This window comes from Lissotriton vulgaris, chromosome 6 (genome assembly GCF_964263255.1).
Source record: "Lissotriton vulgaris chromosome 6, aLisVul1.2, whole genome shotgun sequence".
NCBI classification, from domain to species: Eukaryota; Metazoa; Chordata; class Amphibia; order Caudata; family Salamandridae; genus Lissotriton; species Lissotriton vulgaris.
In genome coordinates, this window is record NC_141694.1 from 1,475,837,545 (window position 1) to 1,475,854,144 (window position 16,600).

The 16,600-nt window shown below is 48.0% G+C and overlaps 1 protein-coding gene across 4 annotated transcripts in view; it reads left to right on the plus strand.

Moving 5' to 3' along the window:
• Positions 1-16,600, plus strand: part of VPS54 (VPS54 subunit of GARP complex) — a 599,465-nt gene that overhangs the window by 527,970 nt on the left and 54,895 nt on the right. The window lies entirely within an intron of this gene.

Consider the following 16,600-nt stretch of genomic DNA (forward strand, 5'->3'; position numbering starts at 1 on the left):
TGACTTCACTGAGGCCGGAGTTAGAAAAAGCTCCATCCCCGGTTCCTCCAGTCCTGGCACCAAGGGCAACAAGGGGCGAGACAGATGCCGCTTGTGTAAGGTTTCGAATATCACCGATGTAGAAGGTGTGGGTACCGTCAAAGTAAAGTCAAGTCAAGAAATTTATATAGCGCGCTACATACCCGTAGGGTCTCAAGGCGCTTGAGGAAGGGTGGGGAATTACTTGTCGAATATCCAAGTTTTAAGTTGCTTTCTGAATGCTAGGTGGTTCTGAGTAAGGCGAAGGTGAGTGGGAAGTGAGTTCCAGGTTTTAGCTGCCAGGTAGGAGAAGGATCTACCTCCCATGGTGGTTTTGTTGATGCGAGGTATAGTGGCAAGGGCTTGGTTGGAGGATCGTAGCTGACGGGAGGGGGTGTAGAAGGACAGTCATGTGTTGAGGCATTCGGGTCCAAGTTCGTAAAGTGCTTTGTGTGCGTGGGTAAGGAGGCGGAAAGTGATCCTCTTATTTACGGGGAGCCAGTGGAGGTTTTTCAGGTGACCAGAGATGTGTTCTTTACGCGGGATGTCTAGTATGAGCCTGGCTGAAGCGTTCTGGATGCGTTGGAGTTTTTTCTGGAGTTTTGCGGTGGTACCGTCGTATAAGGTGTTTCCGTAGTCCAGGCGGCTCGTGACCAGTGCGTGGGTGACCGTTTTTCTAGTTTCGGTGGGGATCCAGCGAAATGTTTTTTTGAGCATGCGAAGAATGTTGAAGCAGGATGAAGAAACGGCGTTGACTTGTCTGGTCATCGAGAGTGAGGAGTGCAGGATGACGCCCAGGTTCCGTGCGTGGTCCGTCGGGATAGGTGCTTTTCCAAGGGCCTCAGGCCACCAAGAGTCATCCCAGGCGGATGGGGAGGTACCTAATATGAGGACTTCTGTTTTGTCTGAGTTCAGTTTCAGACGGCTGTGCTTCATCCACTCGGCTACTTCTTTCATTCCTTCGTGTAAGTTGGTTTTGGCGGTGTTAGGGTCTTTGGTGAGTGAGAGGATCAGTTGAGTGTCGTCAGCGTAGGAGATGATGTTGAGATTGTGTTGGCGAGCGATGGCCGCAAGGGGGCTCATGTATACATTGAAGAGGGTGGGGCTGAGTGACGATCCTTGTGGCACGCCGCAGATGACTTCAGAGGCCTCTGACTTGAATGGTGGGAGGCGGACTCTCTGGGTTCTTCCGGTGAGGAACGAGGTGATCCATTCCAATGCTTTTTCTTGGATTCCGACGTTTTTGAGGCGCTGTAGAAGGGTGCTATGACAGACTGTGTCTAAGGCAGCGGAGAGGTGGAGGAGGATGAGGGCGACTGTGTCTCCATTGTCCAGTAGAGTTCGAATGTCGTCTGTTGCTGCGATAAGCGCGGTTTCAGTGCTGTGTTTGGCTCGGAAGCCGGACTGTGAGGGGTCGAGGGATTTGTTGGTTTCGAGGAAGGTGGCGAGCTGGTTGTTGACAGCTTTCTCGATGACTTTGGCCGGGAATGGAAGAAGCGAGATGGGGCGGGAGTTTTTGAGTTCGGTGGGGTCAGCTGTGGGTTTTTTCAGAAGGGCGCTGAGTTCGGCGTGTTTCCAGCTTTCTGGGAAGGTGCCGGATTTGAGGGAGCAGTTGATGACGTCTGAGGTGTGGTGCTATGATGGAGTCTGCTTTGTTGAAGATGTGGTGAGGGCATGGGTCAGTTGGGGATCCTGAGTGGATGGAGTTCATCAGGCGGATGGTGTCCCCAGAGGAGATTGGGTTCCAGTCGTTAAGGATGTTCAAGGGGGGTGGAGTTCCTGCAGAAGGTAGGGTGGGTTGGTCTCCGTGTTGGTTGTCGAAGCTGTTGTGGATGTCTGCGATTTTGTTGTGGAAGAAGGAAGCTAGGGAGTCGCAGAGGGCTTGGGAGGGGGTGATGTCGTTGGAGTTGGCTGACGGGTAGGTAGATTCTTTGACGATGTTGAATAATTCCTTGCTGTTGTGGCGTTGTTATCTAGTCGGTCCTTGAATGCGGCTTTCTTGGCAGATCGGATTAGTTGGTGGTGTATGCGGGTGGCGTTTTTGAAGGCGTCCTTGGTGCTGGTGTTTGGGTCTTTTTTCCAGGCTTTCTCGAGGGAGCGACAGAGTTTCTTCGATTTCTTAAGATCATCGTTGAACCAGGAGGCGTTTTTGCTGCCTAGTTTGCTTTGATGTTTTTTCAACGGTGCTAGGATGTCGGCGCTGTTGGATAGCCATTGGGTGAGGTTCATGGCTGCTTGGTCGGGGTTTGAGGAGTGGGCGGGGGGGTTTAGAAGAAGCGATGAGGAGATCTGGTCGATGGTGATTTTGTTCCAGTTTCTTCGCAGGGTGGGTTGAGGATGGTTGTGGATTGTGGTCTTATTGTAGGTAAAGTGAACGCAGCTGTGGTCCGTCCAATGAAGAGCTTTGGTGTGACTGAATGAGACATGTTTGCTGGAGGTGAAGATGGGGTCAAGTGTGTGACCTGCAATGTGGGTGGGGGTAGTGACAAGTTGTGTGAGTCCGAGGTTGTTAAGATTGTCCAGAAGGGTGGTGGCGCTGCTGTCGTTGCTATTTTCCAGGTGAAAATTGAGGTCTCCCAATAGAATGTAGTCCTCGGAGGGAAGGGCGTGTGGGGTGATAAAGTCAGTGATGTCGTCACTGAATTGTGCACGGGGTCCTGGAGGTCGGTAGAGGAGGGTGCCTCTGAGTGTGGTCTTGGGGTCGGTGTGGATCTGGAAGTGAAGGTGTTCGGCGCTGGCAAGGTTGGCGTCTGAGCTGGTTGAGATGCGGATGGAGTTCTTATGGACAATAGCGATGCCTCCTCCTGTTTGCTTGATGCGGTCCTTACGGATGATCTTGTATCCTTCCGGGATGGCAATGGTGATGTCTGGGGCTGAAGAGGCATTCATCCACGTTTCTGTTAGGAAGGCGACGTCCGGTGATATGGTGTCTAGTAGATTCCAGAGGTCGATGGCGTGTCTGTGGACCGAGCGGGTGTTGAGCAGGATGCATTTTAGGTAGTTGGTGTCAGGTCTCTGATTGGTGTTGGTGGGTGAGGAGTTGGTTTTGGTGCTGTCGAACTTGCAGGAGTTGCAAGAGAAGGGTCCATGGGTGTGTCCAGGAGCGGCTTGGACGCAGTTGGGGGAACGGCCGGGGTTAAGGGCTAGTAGGGAGTTGGCATCGTAAGTGATGCGAGTGGGCTGGGCATTACGGGAACCAGGGGGTCTGGCGCTGGGCGCGGTCCAGGCGCGGACGGGCGTAGACGGGCTTACCTTTGGCGCACCTTCGGCGCGACTGGGGCGCGAACGCTGCGCGTTAACGCTGCGCGCAAAAGCTCCTGTCATAAGTGGACGGTGGAAGGGGAGGGGCGAGGCAGATTCAGCTGGGAGGCGGGAGCGTGATTGGAGGGACGGGCTTGGACGTCACAAGAAGCAAATGGCTGCAACAATAACAACAACTTAACGCAGGGAGAGGTTGGGGCGAGCAGTGGAGCGCTATTACAAAAACAGTTATTTACTAATGAAATGGCTGAGACAAAGTAGCGCTATGAACACAGCACATTAGAAGTATCAAGCGGCGCTATGAGATTGAGCACAGTGCAATGAATAAAGCAGCAAAGCAGCGCTGAGGTCAGAGCACGTTTTAAATACAATGCGGTGCAATGGTAATACAGCTGGAAGAATGCAAAGAGCACAAGCAGCGTAGGAGTAGCGCTACGATACCCAGGAGGACAGAGGGGAGCAACCGGATCTGCATGAGTCAGGACGGTCACAGCTCTCGGAGGGGAGGGGTTGGCCTAATCTATCTGTGGGAGGCAGGCTCAGCTGGGAGGCGGGAGCGTGATTGGAGGGACGGGCTTGGACGTCACAAGAAGCAAATGGCTGCAACAATAACAACAACTTAACGCAGAGAGAGGTTGGGGCGAGCAGTGGAGCGCTATTACAAAAACAGTTATTTACTAATGAAATGGCTGAGACAAAGTAGCGCTATGAACACAGCACATTAGAAGTATCAAGCGGCGCTATGAGATTGAGCACAGTGCAATGAATAAAGCAGCAAAGCAGCGCTGAGGTCAGAGCACGTTTTAAATACAATGCGGTGCAGTGGTAATACAGCTGGAAGAATGCAAAGAGCACAAGCAGCGTAGGAGTAGCGCTACGATACCCAGGAGGACAGAGGGGAGCAACCGGATCTGCACGAGTCAGGACGGTCCCCAACTTCACTGCCCCTCGCAATAGCACCTCCTGAAATGCTACTATGTCATCCACCGGTGACACCCTCGTATGGGGGGACTCCAACAAGGTGGGAGAATATCTCCGGCCACTAGAAGAGTCCGTATGACGGGACCGTGACCTGTCCCTCCGATGACGGGACTGTGTCGAGGACCAACGATCACTCCGTGATCGATATCTCCCTCTGGACCGTGATCTAGACCTCCTAGGCCTAGGGCGATCCACTGGCCACGGGAGAAGCAGAGGCAGAACTGGAGTCCTAGGCTGTGGAGGCCTCGTAGTCGACAGGCTGACTACGGAGGCAGAGGACACCGTCCTGGCCCTTGAACGCCTCCTCGACGTCGACATTTCCTTCCTCGACATCGATCCCTTCGCTCTCCTGTTTCTCGACGTCAATCGTCTAGACGTCGATGAACTTCTCGACGTCGACTTGTCTTTCCTTGACGTCGAACGTTGAGTCGACGGCGAATGGCGGTGTTGCCTCGACGGTGAGCGCCGCTGCCTCCTGGACTCATCTCAATGTCGATGATGTGTCGACGCCGGTGAAGTCCTCGACGTCTACCTCGTCCGAGGTCTCGACGTCCTTCCTCTCAACGACAAACGTCGCTTCGAACCAAAGCCCTGGGTCGACGGGGAACAGATAGTGGTCATGCCTCTTGATGCCGACGTCGAAGCCATCAACGTCGACCGGGACCGGTGCCTTTTCTGGGACTTTTCTTGACTGGGGAGACCCCCAGAGGCCAAAGCACGGGCTGAGGACGATGACTGAGTCCTCCATGCCCAGACCCACCTGGTTCCTGATGTCTCCTCTGCTCCAGGCCTTGGAGACGAATCTTCTCCCTGTCACGCAGGGTCCTCCTGGAGAAATCTTGACAAATCTCACAGGCTTCAGGGACATGGGAGTAAGGGGTCAGATTTAGCCTTCTTCCTGGCACACTCAGGCCACTTATCGAATAAAGCTGCCATATTCGATAGAAAGAGTGGGCAAAACTGGCTGGAAAACACAGCAACAGGAAGAGGAAGAACCCAGACGTCGAGTGAAACACTCAAAACACTTGAAAAGTGCCAAAAATTGAAGAAATACCCATAAAGGGAGAGCTCAATGCTCCAGGGTCCTGCTAGCAGGAGCCGGAAAAAATAACTGAAAGTAAAAGGACTTTGGCTGTGCATCCTGGGATACCGAGGGTCTCTGGAGAGTTCCTTAAAGGCACGGTATCCTTTTTCCAGACACATAAGGCAGCCTATGGGGGCTTGTCTGTCCAACCCTTCCTCTCTATCATTTCAAGGATTTTGGTGAAGGGTAGTTTTCTCTATGAGGAAAACTTGGAAAAATGTGTCAAATTTGACATTGTTGGCTATTCTTTTCACTGTGTGGAGGAAGTGGTGGCCATTGAAGCCTTGTATGTGTTAGGCTGCATTATTTGTCTTGATGTTCTCTTAAGTGTCTATGCAGGACTGCAAAGAAGACAGCTTAAGAGATTATTTTTGATTGCTCCGGGGTCCACGCACATGGGCGGGACTATTCACTGGATTATGACTATACATAGAGATCCCCTACTACAGAAGCTGTAGATAGTGCAGCTCAGAAACATAAAGAGGCAACATTCACTCCGTGCTTCCTAGTATACGCGGCAGATGGTGCAGTTTCAGCAAAACCAAGTGCATGGACCTATTCTGAGCCTGCAAAGCAACAAAGATACAGCTCAGGAGCACCAAGTTCACTGTTCATTGCTACTGCCTCAATGTTAAGACGAAGGTTGAAACATATGGGGCTGAAACCAGGCTTAGCATTGGCAGCATCACTAGTACAAAACACCATAACCTCATTTATTTGAAACATGGTGAAATGTGCTTGTTATTTCCTCCACGATGGAAAATTCACTCTAACAGTGTGCACTGCACTAAATACAACTGTAAAGTGAACTGTCAGAAATGCCCAAAAGGAACATAATCCATAGGGCCCAAAAAACTATTTTTTGTTGTTGTACATTCTCAGCGGTATCCGCGGATCTTACTGAAAACTTTAAAAAAACGAAGCTCTGGCTCCAGTGCTTTGTTAATTATCGCCCCCCGGGAGGGATGGATCCCAGGAGATTTTTCTTAATAAAGGGGGGGGGGTGCATGGGCCACCCTCCTGGGGCTTGGGGACTACCGCCTCCCTGGGGCTTCTCAATAAGTGAATGCAGGGGAGGCCCGTACTGCCTCCCACGCTGCCCTGGTGGACCACCGTCTTCCCAGAGCTTATTTTTTTTTTAATTGGGAAGGGGTCTCTCATTGCTCCACAGCCCCCGGGATCGCCACCTCAATGCGGCTTTTATTGAAAAAATGTGAGGAGACCGTGCAGCCCCCCTCCCCGCCCGAGGACTGACACCTCATTTCATTTTAAATAATGCGGGGGTGCGGAACTGCCCCCCCCCCCCCAGCACCGTAGACCACCATCTCCCTGAGGCTTTTGTCAAATTGAATGGACCGGGCCTTGTACTCCCCCAGCCCCGGGGACCACCACCACCTACCGGGGCAAAATTCAAGAAATGAGTGGGTGTCGGCTCCTGCTATGTCCTGGGGTACCCACCCCGGGCTATAGCTGTTTGCTATAGTTTGGTGGGAGCTTTACCACTCCCGCCAAGCCATAGCCAACTCTCTGCTTGTAGAAAGCAAGAGCTTGAAAAGGCTCTTGCTTGCTAGAAGTGGAGCAAAATTGCTTTCACAGAGAGTGAGCTGCATGTTCAGCAGCTCCCTTTCTGTAAAAGCAATGTAGGCTCCCTCAGGAGGCAGGGTCGCGGCAGAGACCAGGGGGGCTTTGAGGCTCCCCGCGTGGTCCCCATCAGTGATGAGTGGATGCCCTGGGTAAAACCAGGGCACCCACAATAGAGGCTTGGTCCTCAGGCCAAAATCAGGTTGGGGAGAGGGGTCGCGCAGTGACCCACCCCAATTCATAAAGGCCTGACCCTGGGGAATGGGGTCCCCGGGGCTGAAATCGGTCCAGGGAAGGGGCGGCGGGCACCCAGCTCCCCTCCCTTATTAAAAAAGCTCTGCAAACGTGCCTCCTGGCGCACAACTCATTGGGGGATTAAGTCCCCTTGGCTGTAGAGGGTCCTTGAGGCCCAACAACCCCTTTTGTTACCTCAAGTAAGTCCCACACAGGGTAATTGCTGGGAGGTGATCAGAGGCCCGCCCTCTTTCTCCATCACCCTGCAAATGCGCCTCCTAGCACTCTACTAGTTGGGGGATAAAGTCCCCTTTGTTCTTGAGGGTACTTGAGAGCCACTACCCCTCTTGTTACCTTCAGTAAGACTCCCACAACAGGATTGCTGAGAGGTGATCAGAGGCCCAGCCCTCTTTCTACATCACTCTACAAATGAGGATAAAGTCCCCTTGGCACTTGAGTTTACTTGGGAGCTAACAACCCCTCTTGTTACCTTCAGTAAGTCCCCCACAAAGGGATTGCTGAGAGGGCTTCAGAAGCCATGCCCCCTTTCTCCACCACTCTGCAAATGCAACTACTAGTTAAAAAACCCCATAGAATTTCACTTAAAAAACCAAAGGTTGCAGGGATGTTATAGGTAGGAAATAGAATTTAAAAAACCTTAGAAATTCACTGAAAGAAACAAAGGTTACAGGGACGTTATAGTTAGGCTAAGATTTCACTCATACAAAACTAGTGAAATTCATCATAGTTACCTGAGCTAACTTATTCCTGCGTAATGCACTGCTTATGACCTCACATATTACATAACTAATAGCATGGTCAGTGACATCACTTACGACATCTCAAAGGACATTACTGATTACATCATCCACAGAAACACTCACATCCCATACAACCGCCTGTACTCCCACTCACCCATTCACAGACCCATACCAATACTCTCATACCCACTCACTCCTCAATAGAGGCTTTCATAAACCCACGCTCTCACCCGTACAGCCAATCACATAGCTACTCACACACCCACTTTTTTTACCTACACAATCACTCACACACCCACTCACCAATACAGCTTTTCAACACAGCCACTCACTCACTCACACACACACAGCCACTTACATACCCATTCACACAAGCACTCACACATCTGCTAACCCATATAGCCATTCACGCAGACACTTACTCTGCAATACAGCCACTCGCACACCAACTCATTTAACCAAGGACCCTCTCAAAGAGCCACCCACTCACTCAAACAGCCACTTGCACTCCGAGTCACTCACTCATACAGCCATTCAGACACCCACTCACTCATCCATAGTCGCTACACACCCAATATATACACACACATACATATATACACACATACCCTGAAAAAAACAAAGGTTACAGGGACGCTATAGTTAGGATCAGATTTCACTCATACAAAACCATAGAAATTCAGCAGTTGTAATTATATGAGCTAACTATAAATTACGCCTTTGCAATGCACTCCTTATGATCTCACATATTACATCACTCATGACATGGTGAGTGACATCACTCATGACATCTCAAATGACGTGATGAAATGAATGTGATGTCCATGTCACTTGCCATCTCTCCTCCAACAAACTTTTTGTTTCATCTCATAGTTGACCGTATCTGTCTTCTGGGCTACTTTTTGTAGTGGAGGCCCACATAGTCTTGTTAAGTAGTTTGGTAATTTAGATTGAATTAAAGAGCGTTTTATCAGGCATTCAGTATCACCTTTTGCCTCTTAATTTTTTGTGTTGTGTTGAGGACAGTTGAGCGATGATCTTAGGAGGAGAAATCTTATGTTCCTGGAAATTATGAGGCAGAATGCAGGATTATGGTGTTGCAGGTTTCCTTCTGAGTGATGCAGTCAAATGTATACCCAGATTGCATGACTAGACACCTGAAATCTGGCTGTTCACTTGCTTGTTCTGTTATTGCTCCCTCAGTGAGCATCCTCAAACAGGCCTCAGAATGCACCAGCAGTCGCTAGTCAAAGCAGTATTCTCTGTACTGTGAGCTCTGAATTCCCTCTTTCAGTCTCTGGATTGACCACTGTCTATTCCAAATGGAGATTAGGCCAGGCCTACTGTCATTTGTGGGAATGGCAATGGTCTAGTACTGTATAGCAACCTTAAAAAGACCGTCAAGCCCAGAAATGGGCACAAGCACAGTCAAAGGTAAGAAATTGGTATGCGCATAGGTATGCTGACAGTCACAGCACTGTGCAGGCACAGTAAGTTGGGATCAGCATGATGCCAGTATGCTTGTGCGTGCAATTTATGTGCACCAGGCTCTAGGTACAGAAAACTCACTCTAACCCTGCTCGGCCACCTGTATCCCAAACCACCAGTCCCTCAAAGCCCCACACTCCTACCATCTTTCCTCTAGCCTGTTTGGGTAGGATTCCTAGCAGGCTAGCTAACAGGCAGACGGACTGTACACAGACAGGTCAGTTGTAGGTATAGCAATTGCTCTAGCAGTTGTTATTGCAGGCCCATGAGACCCTGGAGGCACCGTAGACCACCTTAGGGTGACCTCATGCCGTTATTTTATCCAAGAGGTCTGGTCATTGCTCGTACTTTCCCCTGAAACTCCTTATATTTCTTTTTTGAGTAGGAAGTGAAGGTCAAAATGCGACCATCCTGCTCTTTAGCTTCCTTAAATGTGGGAGTGCAAAGCAGTAGGTGAGTGGCAGAAACTCATTCCCGGGCTACGAGGAGTCCCATGGTTGCTAAGGTGGCACGCTAGCCGCTGTTGTGAGCAGGCATGGGCAGATATGGTGAAGCGACGTGGAGGGGGGAGCTTGTAGGAGCCCAGAGGAAACACTGGTAGGGTCAAGCTCCATCAGCAGCTACACTGACCACCTCCACTCACACTCTGGTGCTACTCAATATGTCAGATGCCTAGTGTGCTTTGTGTTCTCTCAGCCAGAAATAATAGGTATATCACAGTTACTCATCTCTGCAGAAGTGTGCATGACTCTGACATTGAATTCTCCAGTGCCATTGTGAGCTTAGAGTAATGAAGTTAGACCCCATGTCATTGGAACATTTGGAACAGTATCATCAACTCTCAATGTCATTGTTACTCTCAAGCACTGGACACTCTATTACTACCGGAAACCGAGGTAGGCAATCTGCCCTTGTGTTTTTACTATTGTGGAGATGGGCTGTGCCAAACTGTACTGTAGCAACCTAGTGGGAAACCTCATGATCACAGGTGTGTTATTCTTCACTCCTTTCCCACTGAGAATAGAAACCATCCACTTCTGATCTGTCTGTACCAAAAGTCTTCTACACCATACATAGGAATAAAACTTCTGTAAGGCCCACAAGCATGCCAGAAGATCATGTTCAATGACGGAAAAGTCTATGTTAGTATTTCTCAAAACTTGTGATGCGCATCCAGTGGCATATTTGGCTTTTCCTCTTCTTTGTGGCAACACAATCCCCAAATTTAAGTTGCTGGCATCTGCTGTGATGCAGGAAGACCGACTAGGATTGTAGGTAATGGGATCCTTGGAACTAACCAATTGAGTCTCCATCTATTTGAAACCTCCTGACACACACTTTCTCACTGTCCTATAGAAATGATACACTCTTCTTGAGTAGGTTAGTCAAAGGCTTGGCGTTGGTTGTATACATTTATTTCTGGAAGAAAACATGAGTAAAATTCACATAGTCCAATAAAATATTTCGAACCATTCTTGCCCTTTGGCACAGAGGCCTTAGCGATGGCTTCCACCTACCCTGGCCTTGGCTCAGTGCCATCCTCTGATAGTACATAGCCTACCTACTCAATTCTCGTTATGTGAAACAGGCGTTTGCAATGTTTGAGAATGACTCCACATTCCTGTAGAATCAAATTTTGTTTTTTATATGTCTTTATTGATTTTGTGATAAAACATATTACAAGCATGTGGTGCATAATAAAGATCGCATTTTGAAAGAACAATATCAACCCCTAATCAACATGTATGAAGATTCACAGTCTAATCATTATATCTGTCTGAAAAGGAGTAGAATATACAGTATGCAACTTAATCATAATGAAAAATGCTGATCCTTAGTCAATGAAATAAAACAAAGTAACAGTGAAAATAGGCCTGGGGGTGATATAAAAATAAGTAAATGCACTTGCAAGAGGGAAAGAACTGATGTGCAGTGGGAGACCAACAACAGCTAGATAAAGACCAACAGGGTATGTTTGATGGTCAAATTCATTGCTTGACCTTAGGTGCTTTAAGTGAGAGAATGTGTGTTTTTATGGGGGTGTGATATTGTCTTTATGACTTTCTTTAAAGGGGTAGAGTAAACCAACCCATAAATCTTCAATAGGGTGATCCTGTAAGCCTCTATCCTCTTCTCAACTCATAAAAGTAGATTCCAGTTCAGCCCGATGTAAAACAGTAGCATGCCATTGGGGTACCGCTGGTAGCAACAAGGCTTTCCATTTCATTGTAATGGTGCACCTAGCTAGCAGGAAGGTCAGTTAAAGAAATTTGTTTACAAAATTTAATAGACGTGTAGTGCTTATAAAATCCCAGTATGCAGCTTTCTAGGGAGGGTGGCGCAGCTAACCGACAAAAATGGCGGACACACTTCTCTAGGGCTCCCACCGGAGTCTCCAAAACGACGCACCTTCCAACATCATCTGAGCCCTACAAGGAGTTGTGCTAATGTGCTTCCCGTATAAGGGAAAACTTTTCCGGTGCCCCTGGGGGGTTGGGCGAGGGTGGGCTGTGACTGAGTACTTAGCAGCGGGGAGCCAACAAGGGAGCACAGCTCATGCGTACCAGATGGAGAAGGGCCCAACACCGGCACGGTCTAGGTGACTTTTCCTCTCCCATAAACACATTTGCATGGCCCCAGTGAGAGTCTGGAGGTGCTGCGACGCATAAGAGGCAGGGAAATCTTAAAGATTGTTGGGGCCCTGGACCAGATGTATTTTGGGGTTCCTTGTTCGGAACAGCTTTGAATTTATGATCCAATTTCAGCTCTTTCATGCCCTCTTTGGCCAGGCCACTGGCAGTGCACAGGCACACTCATCCAAATTCTAAATGTGTTTACATCTAATATTCAGGGATAGTGATGTGTGTTTTCAATATTGTAACACAGCAGGAGTGCACTAATACTACTGCAAAATCTCTGTGATACCCTCTTTTCTCATATGTAAGGTCCTGTTTTGATCTAAAAGACACTTTTCAATGAATATTGACATAAAAACAAGATTTCTCTGTAAAATGGCTTATAGACTCCTATATCAACGACATTAAAAACAAGCATTGAAAATGCAATAGGTCTCGCCTTTGAATAAGTTAAAGCCATTTGCTTTGCTAATGGTATTGTATAGCAAAGCAATTGGCTTAAAATTAATGAAAGGCAAGAGCTATTGGATTTTTAATGCTTTTTGTTTAAATCTCACCATTTTCCGTTCCCAAATGCTAACCGTGGTTTAGACAGACTCCAACATGTGAAAGGTGACTGCGGTGGCTTACCACTTAATAAAATAATTTATCGGTTGCAATGATGTTTAAATTACAAAACATAGCAGCGTCTGGTGCGTGGATGCCAAGGCTGTGCATGCTTAGTCTTAAAAGGTAGTTACCACATTAAATAACTGACCACGATGTTTACACTTTCTGCTTTGCTAAAGAGTATCGCAGACGAGCGCATCTCAGCAGATGTGAAAAGTTAGGCATGAGCGCTGAATATTCGTTACAATGCTGCACAAACTCACATACTTCTCAAACGCTCCTGCAGAAACATCTTTCCCTCTTCTCGAATTTCGTCTCGAGCGCAAACCGTTTGCGCAGGTGTCCTACACGCCACCTTGCGTGGCTGTCTAGGCGGCCAGGTGATTGGCTGAAGCGAGGGTTGTCGCTTGATCGCAGCCCTCGAGTGAGTTAGCCCCGCCTTGTGGTTGCGAGAGTGTGTTAAAGGGATATCATGGATCAAAAGTTCTTCTTTGAAATAGGGTGTAGTCGTCAAGGGGTGCTCTGCCCAAAACACAATGTAAGAGCAAAACTAGTTCATGTTAATTCCGTGACCACGTATCAGGCAGATAAAGCATGCAAACATACGATCTTACTGGCTAGCATTGTACCACCCCTTACGCTTGCGTGCTTTGACAGTAAATCTGTCTCTGGTCCTGAGGTTCGCATTAGCTTAACATCCTTTCATTCTGTAGAAATCAACTGATTTCCCATCCCTCCAAAAAAATTAATGAGTCCTTGTGTAATGCACTGGTGCTCATGTAAAGGCTCCAATATCTTTGGACCAGTTAGTGATATACAGGTATGCAAAAAGAAACTATGAAAAAAATGCTACCACAGCCATTGTGAACCGCATCTCGTGACAACTCTCAGAAAACGCGCTATATTTGCCATGCTTGCAGGACACTATCTCTCAGACCCCCAGCTTCAGCACATTGTACGGTTGAAGAACCCCATTAGGTGCTTCTCAGCTACGACTAGTCTGCATGCATGTAAATAACAGAATGCACCCTACTTACGTTGCACGATTCTAGGAGTGGCAAGATACGGTACAAGATACAAGGGACGCTTTTCGTCAGAAAGGGGAAGGCACATTACCCTCCACCCCCATCCTCCCCACCCCCACAGAGTCCCTAATCGGGATGTTGGAGGTGGATAATTTAGGAGAGAAAGCTAAAAAAAACACATGGAGTTTGAACAGTTCCCCCCTGTATGTCACAAAGCTCTTTTTGCGAGTATTCTTACCTCTATGTACTTCTTGACTCCTGCGATGGCTTGTGTGTGTATTAGCGTGCATGCACATTCACTGTGGCCCAGAAGCGATAATAACTTGCATCAGCTGCAGGTTTTTTCACAGTAGGGGGCCCTGGGGGTCAGGGCTCAACAATGAATCTCAAAAACAGACTATTGGTGCGAACTGACTCGGAAGGCCCTCCCGTGGCCATGCTGAACGAAACGGCCTGAGCAGTAACAAACCCAAAGTTCCCCTTTTACCATTGTGGCATTAAAAACAAGTATTTGTGCGAACTAAAGTAGTACTCGGCAGAAGTGTAAAATAAAACTGAGTAGGACTTCTGCACGCCTGTTTTATGTAATAGAGGGAGGATGAATAAAACAGAGGAGATAGAGGTGAGGAGGAGAGAGATATGGAGATTAAAAGAAATTAAGTGGGGAGAGGAAAGAGGTAGAGAAGAGAGACAGAGGACAATGAGACCGAAAGGAGATGCTGGAAACTAGAAAGAAAACAATGAGAGAAAGGGGGATATGGAAACAGAAAGAAAGACAACGATGACAGAAAAGAGGAGAAATTGGAGGCAAAGGGTGAGAAAAACGAGAGAGACTGTGAAAAAAAAAGAGCAGGCAGGCTTGCAGCGACCTGAGAAAGAAGGAGGGAAGGAGCCAAGAGAAGACAAGCTGTAGTCAGTGTGAAAAATATAGTGCGTCCGTCTCACGCCGCGAGTAAAGAAAGACGACAATGGCAGAAAAGAGGAGAAATAGGAGGTAGAGGGCGAGAAAAACGAGAGAGACAGCCATAAAAAAAATAGAGCAGGCAGCGACCTGAGAAAGAAGGAGGAGAGGAGCGAAGAGAAGACAAGCTGTCGCCAGTGTAAAAAATATAGTGCATCTCACGCCGCGAGTAAAGCATCCAGCCCCCACGTGCACATCTTCTGTCCGTCCGCTTGCACATCTGGAATCCGTATTGATTCCAAAAGGCCCTCGCATGACAAGAGTAGCGCATGCGCGCAGCCAACGCCAAGCGAGACCTAATAAATTAAAGGAAAACGTATTTAAAACAATCCCTTTAAGAATTAATCAAGGTCATCAGGGCAAGGCTCGCAGAACAGACCTGGCTCTTTCAGGGGGCCTCCTTAAAGGCTGAGGCCCTAGGCCAGAGCCCACTTTGCCCATTCCTTAAAACATCTCTGATAAGAGGCCCCAGGGCCGGCTCTAGGGCGGTGTGATTGGTGCCACTGCACCGGGTGCTAACTCTTTGAGGGAGCACTGTGTTTGGAAGTATTTTATGGTTTTAAAAGCACCTGCTGCATTGCTAGACTCCCACAATTTTCATACGACAATTAAAATGTCAAGATAACTCCGGTGATTAATGTTCTTCCTGGAGAGAGAAGGAGTGAAGTCTAGTGGACGTTTTAACTCATTTTATGGAAGCGCAGAGAGTTAATATGCCTGCTGCGAAGAATGTGTACCATGCAGTTCATAAAGTGCACATAGTTTAAATAGGTCAGTGTTTTTGTCAGAGAGATCCTTTTGTTACTAACAGTGTAGATGTTAAAATCCTAACATGGAACAGCTAGCTAATATTTGTCATCAAAGGGCTGCATGCAAACTGCAAGGTATAGATTTGAGAATTATGATTTTCTTTCTCCATCTTTCATTATTCTTATGTTTATAAAAAGTGTTCATTTTAGTGAACAAAATCCGTATTATTAAATGTAACCCCCAACCATGGGGTTATGTTTTTGCTTCTCCAGACCAGGCACTCTTAAACGATACTGTTTACCAGTATGGATGGCATGTGACTCACCTTGTAGTCTTCTGGCTTATGTAACATTTCCTATACACTGATATACACACATATGATTGATTATCTCTGTGGAATGTGTGTGTGATGTAAGGTGCTCTGACACCCTACACTGTTATAGGTGGCGCTACATAACTAAATACATCTGAGAGTCCGTGGTTATGGAGACTTTAGGGGGCACTGTTAAAGGGTGGTAGTAAGGGAGTCCGTGGGGGGCGCCAACAAACACTGTCGCACAGGGCGCCACCAATACTAAAACCAGCCCTGAGAGGCATTACCCCCCCCCCCCCCCCCAGCCCCCACCCCCCCGGGGGACAGGGGGGAGAGTTGGACTCGGTTCCCGACGGTGTTTATGAGTTCTTGCAAACCTGTATTATTTGTCGAGGATGAGAGAAGATAACTATGTCTGTGGGGTTAAATACGAGGCGAGTAAGGGTGGGCACTGGCAAGTCCGAGGGTGAACATGGGATATATGTAGGAGTGTTTATGTAAGGCAGAATATCCTAACTGCAAATATACAGATACAGCCCTTAATTCTTTACGCGAGGGGGGCCTAATCTAATTCAAAACCAAAAAGGTTTAGGGGATCAAACTACATCCCATATCAGTCCAATAGCATATGGACGTTGGGAGGCGAGGAATATTGATCATGCCTCTATTTATTGTAACACAGAAATATTTGCTTAGTTTCGTCCTTTCTGACCCCACCCGTGAGTGTCCCATTCTCGCAGAGCCTGAAATCTTGTTCGTCGCCAACACTAAACTCGTTCTTTGCTCCTGACTGCTGGGTCCTGACATATTGGGGTGGCATTTTGTTGTGTGCAACAGGATGCAAGAGGCACAAGTTCAACACCAAACATTTCTCCCAGTTACAAAGTGGTACCTGATG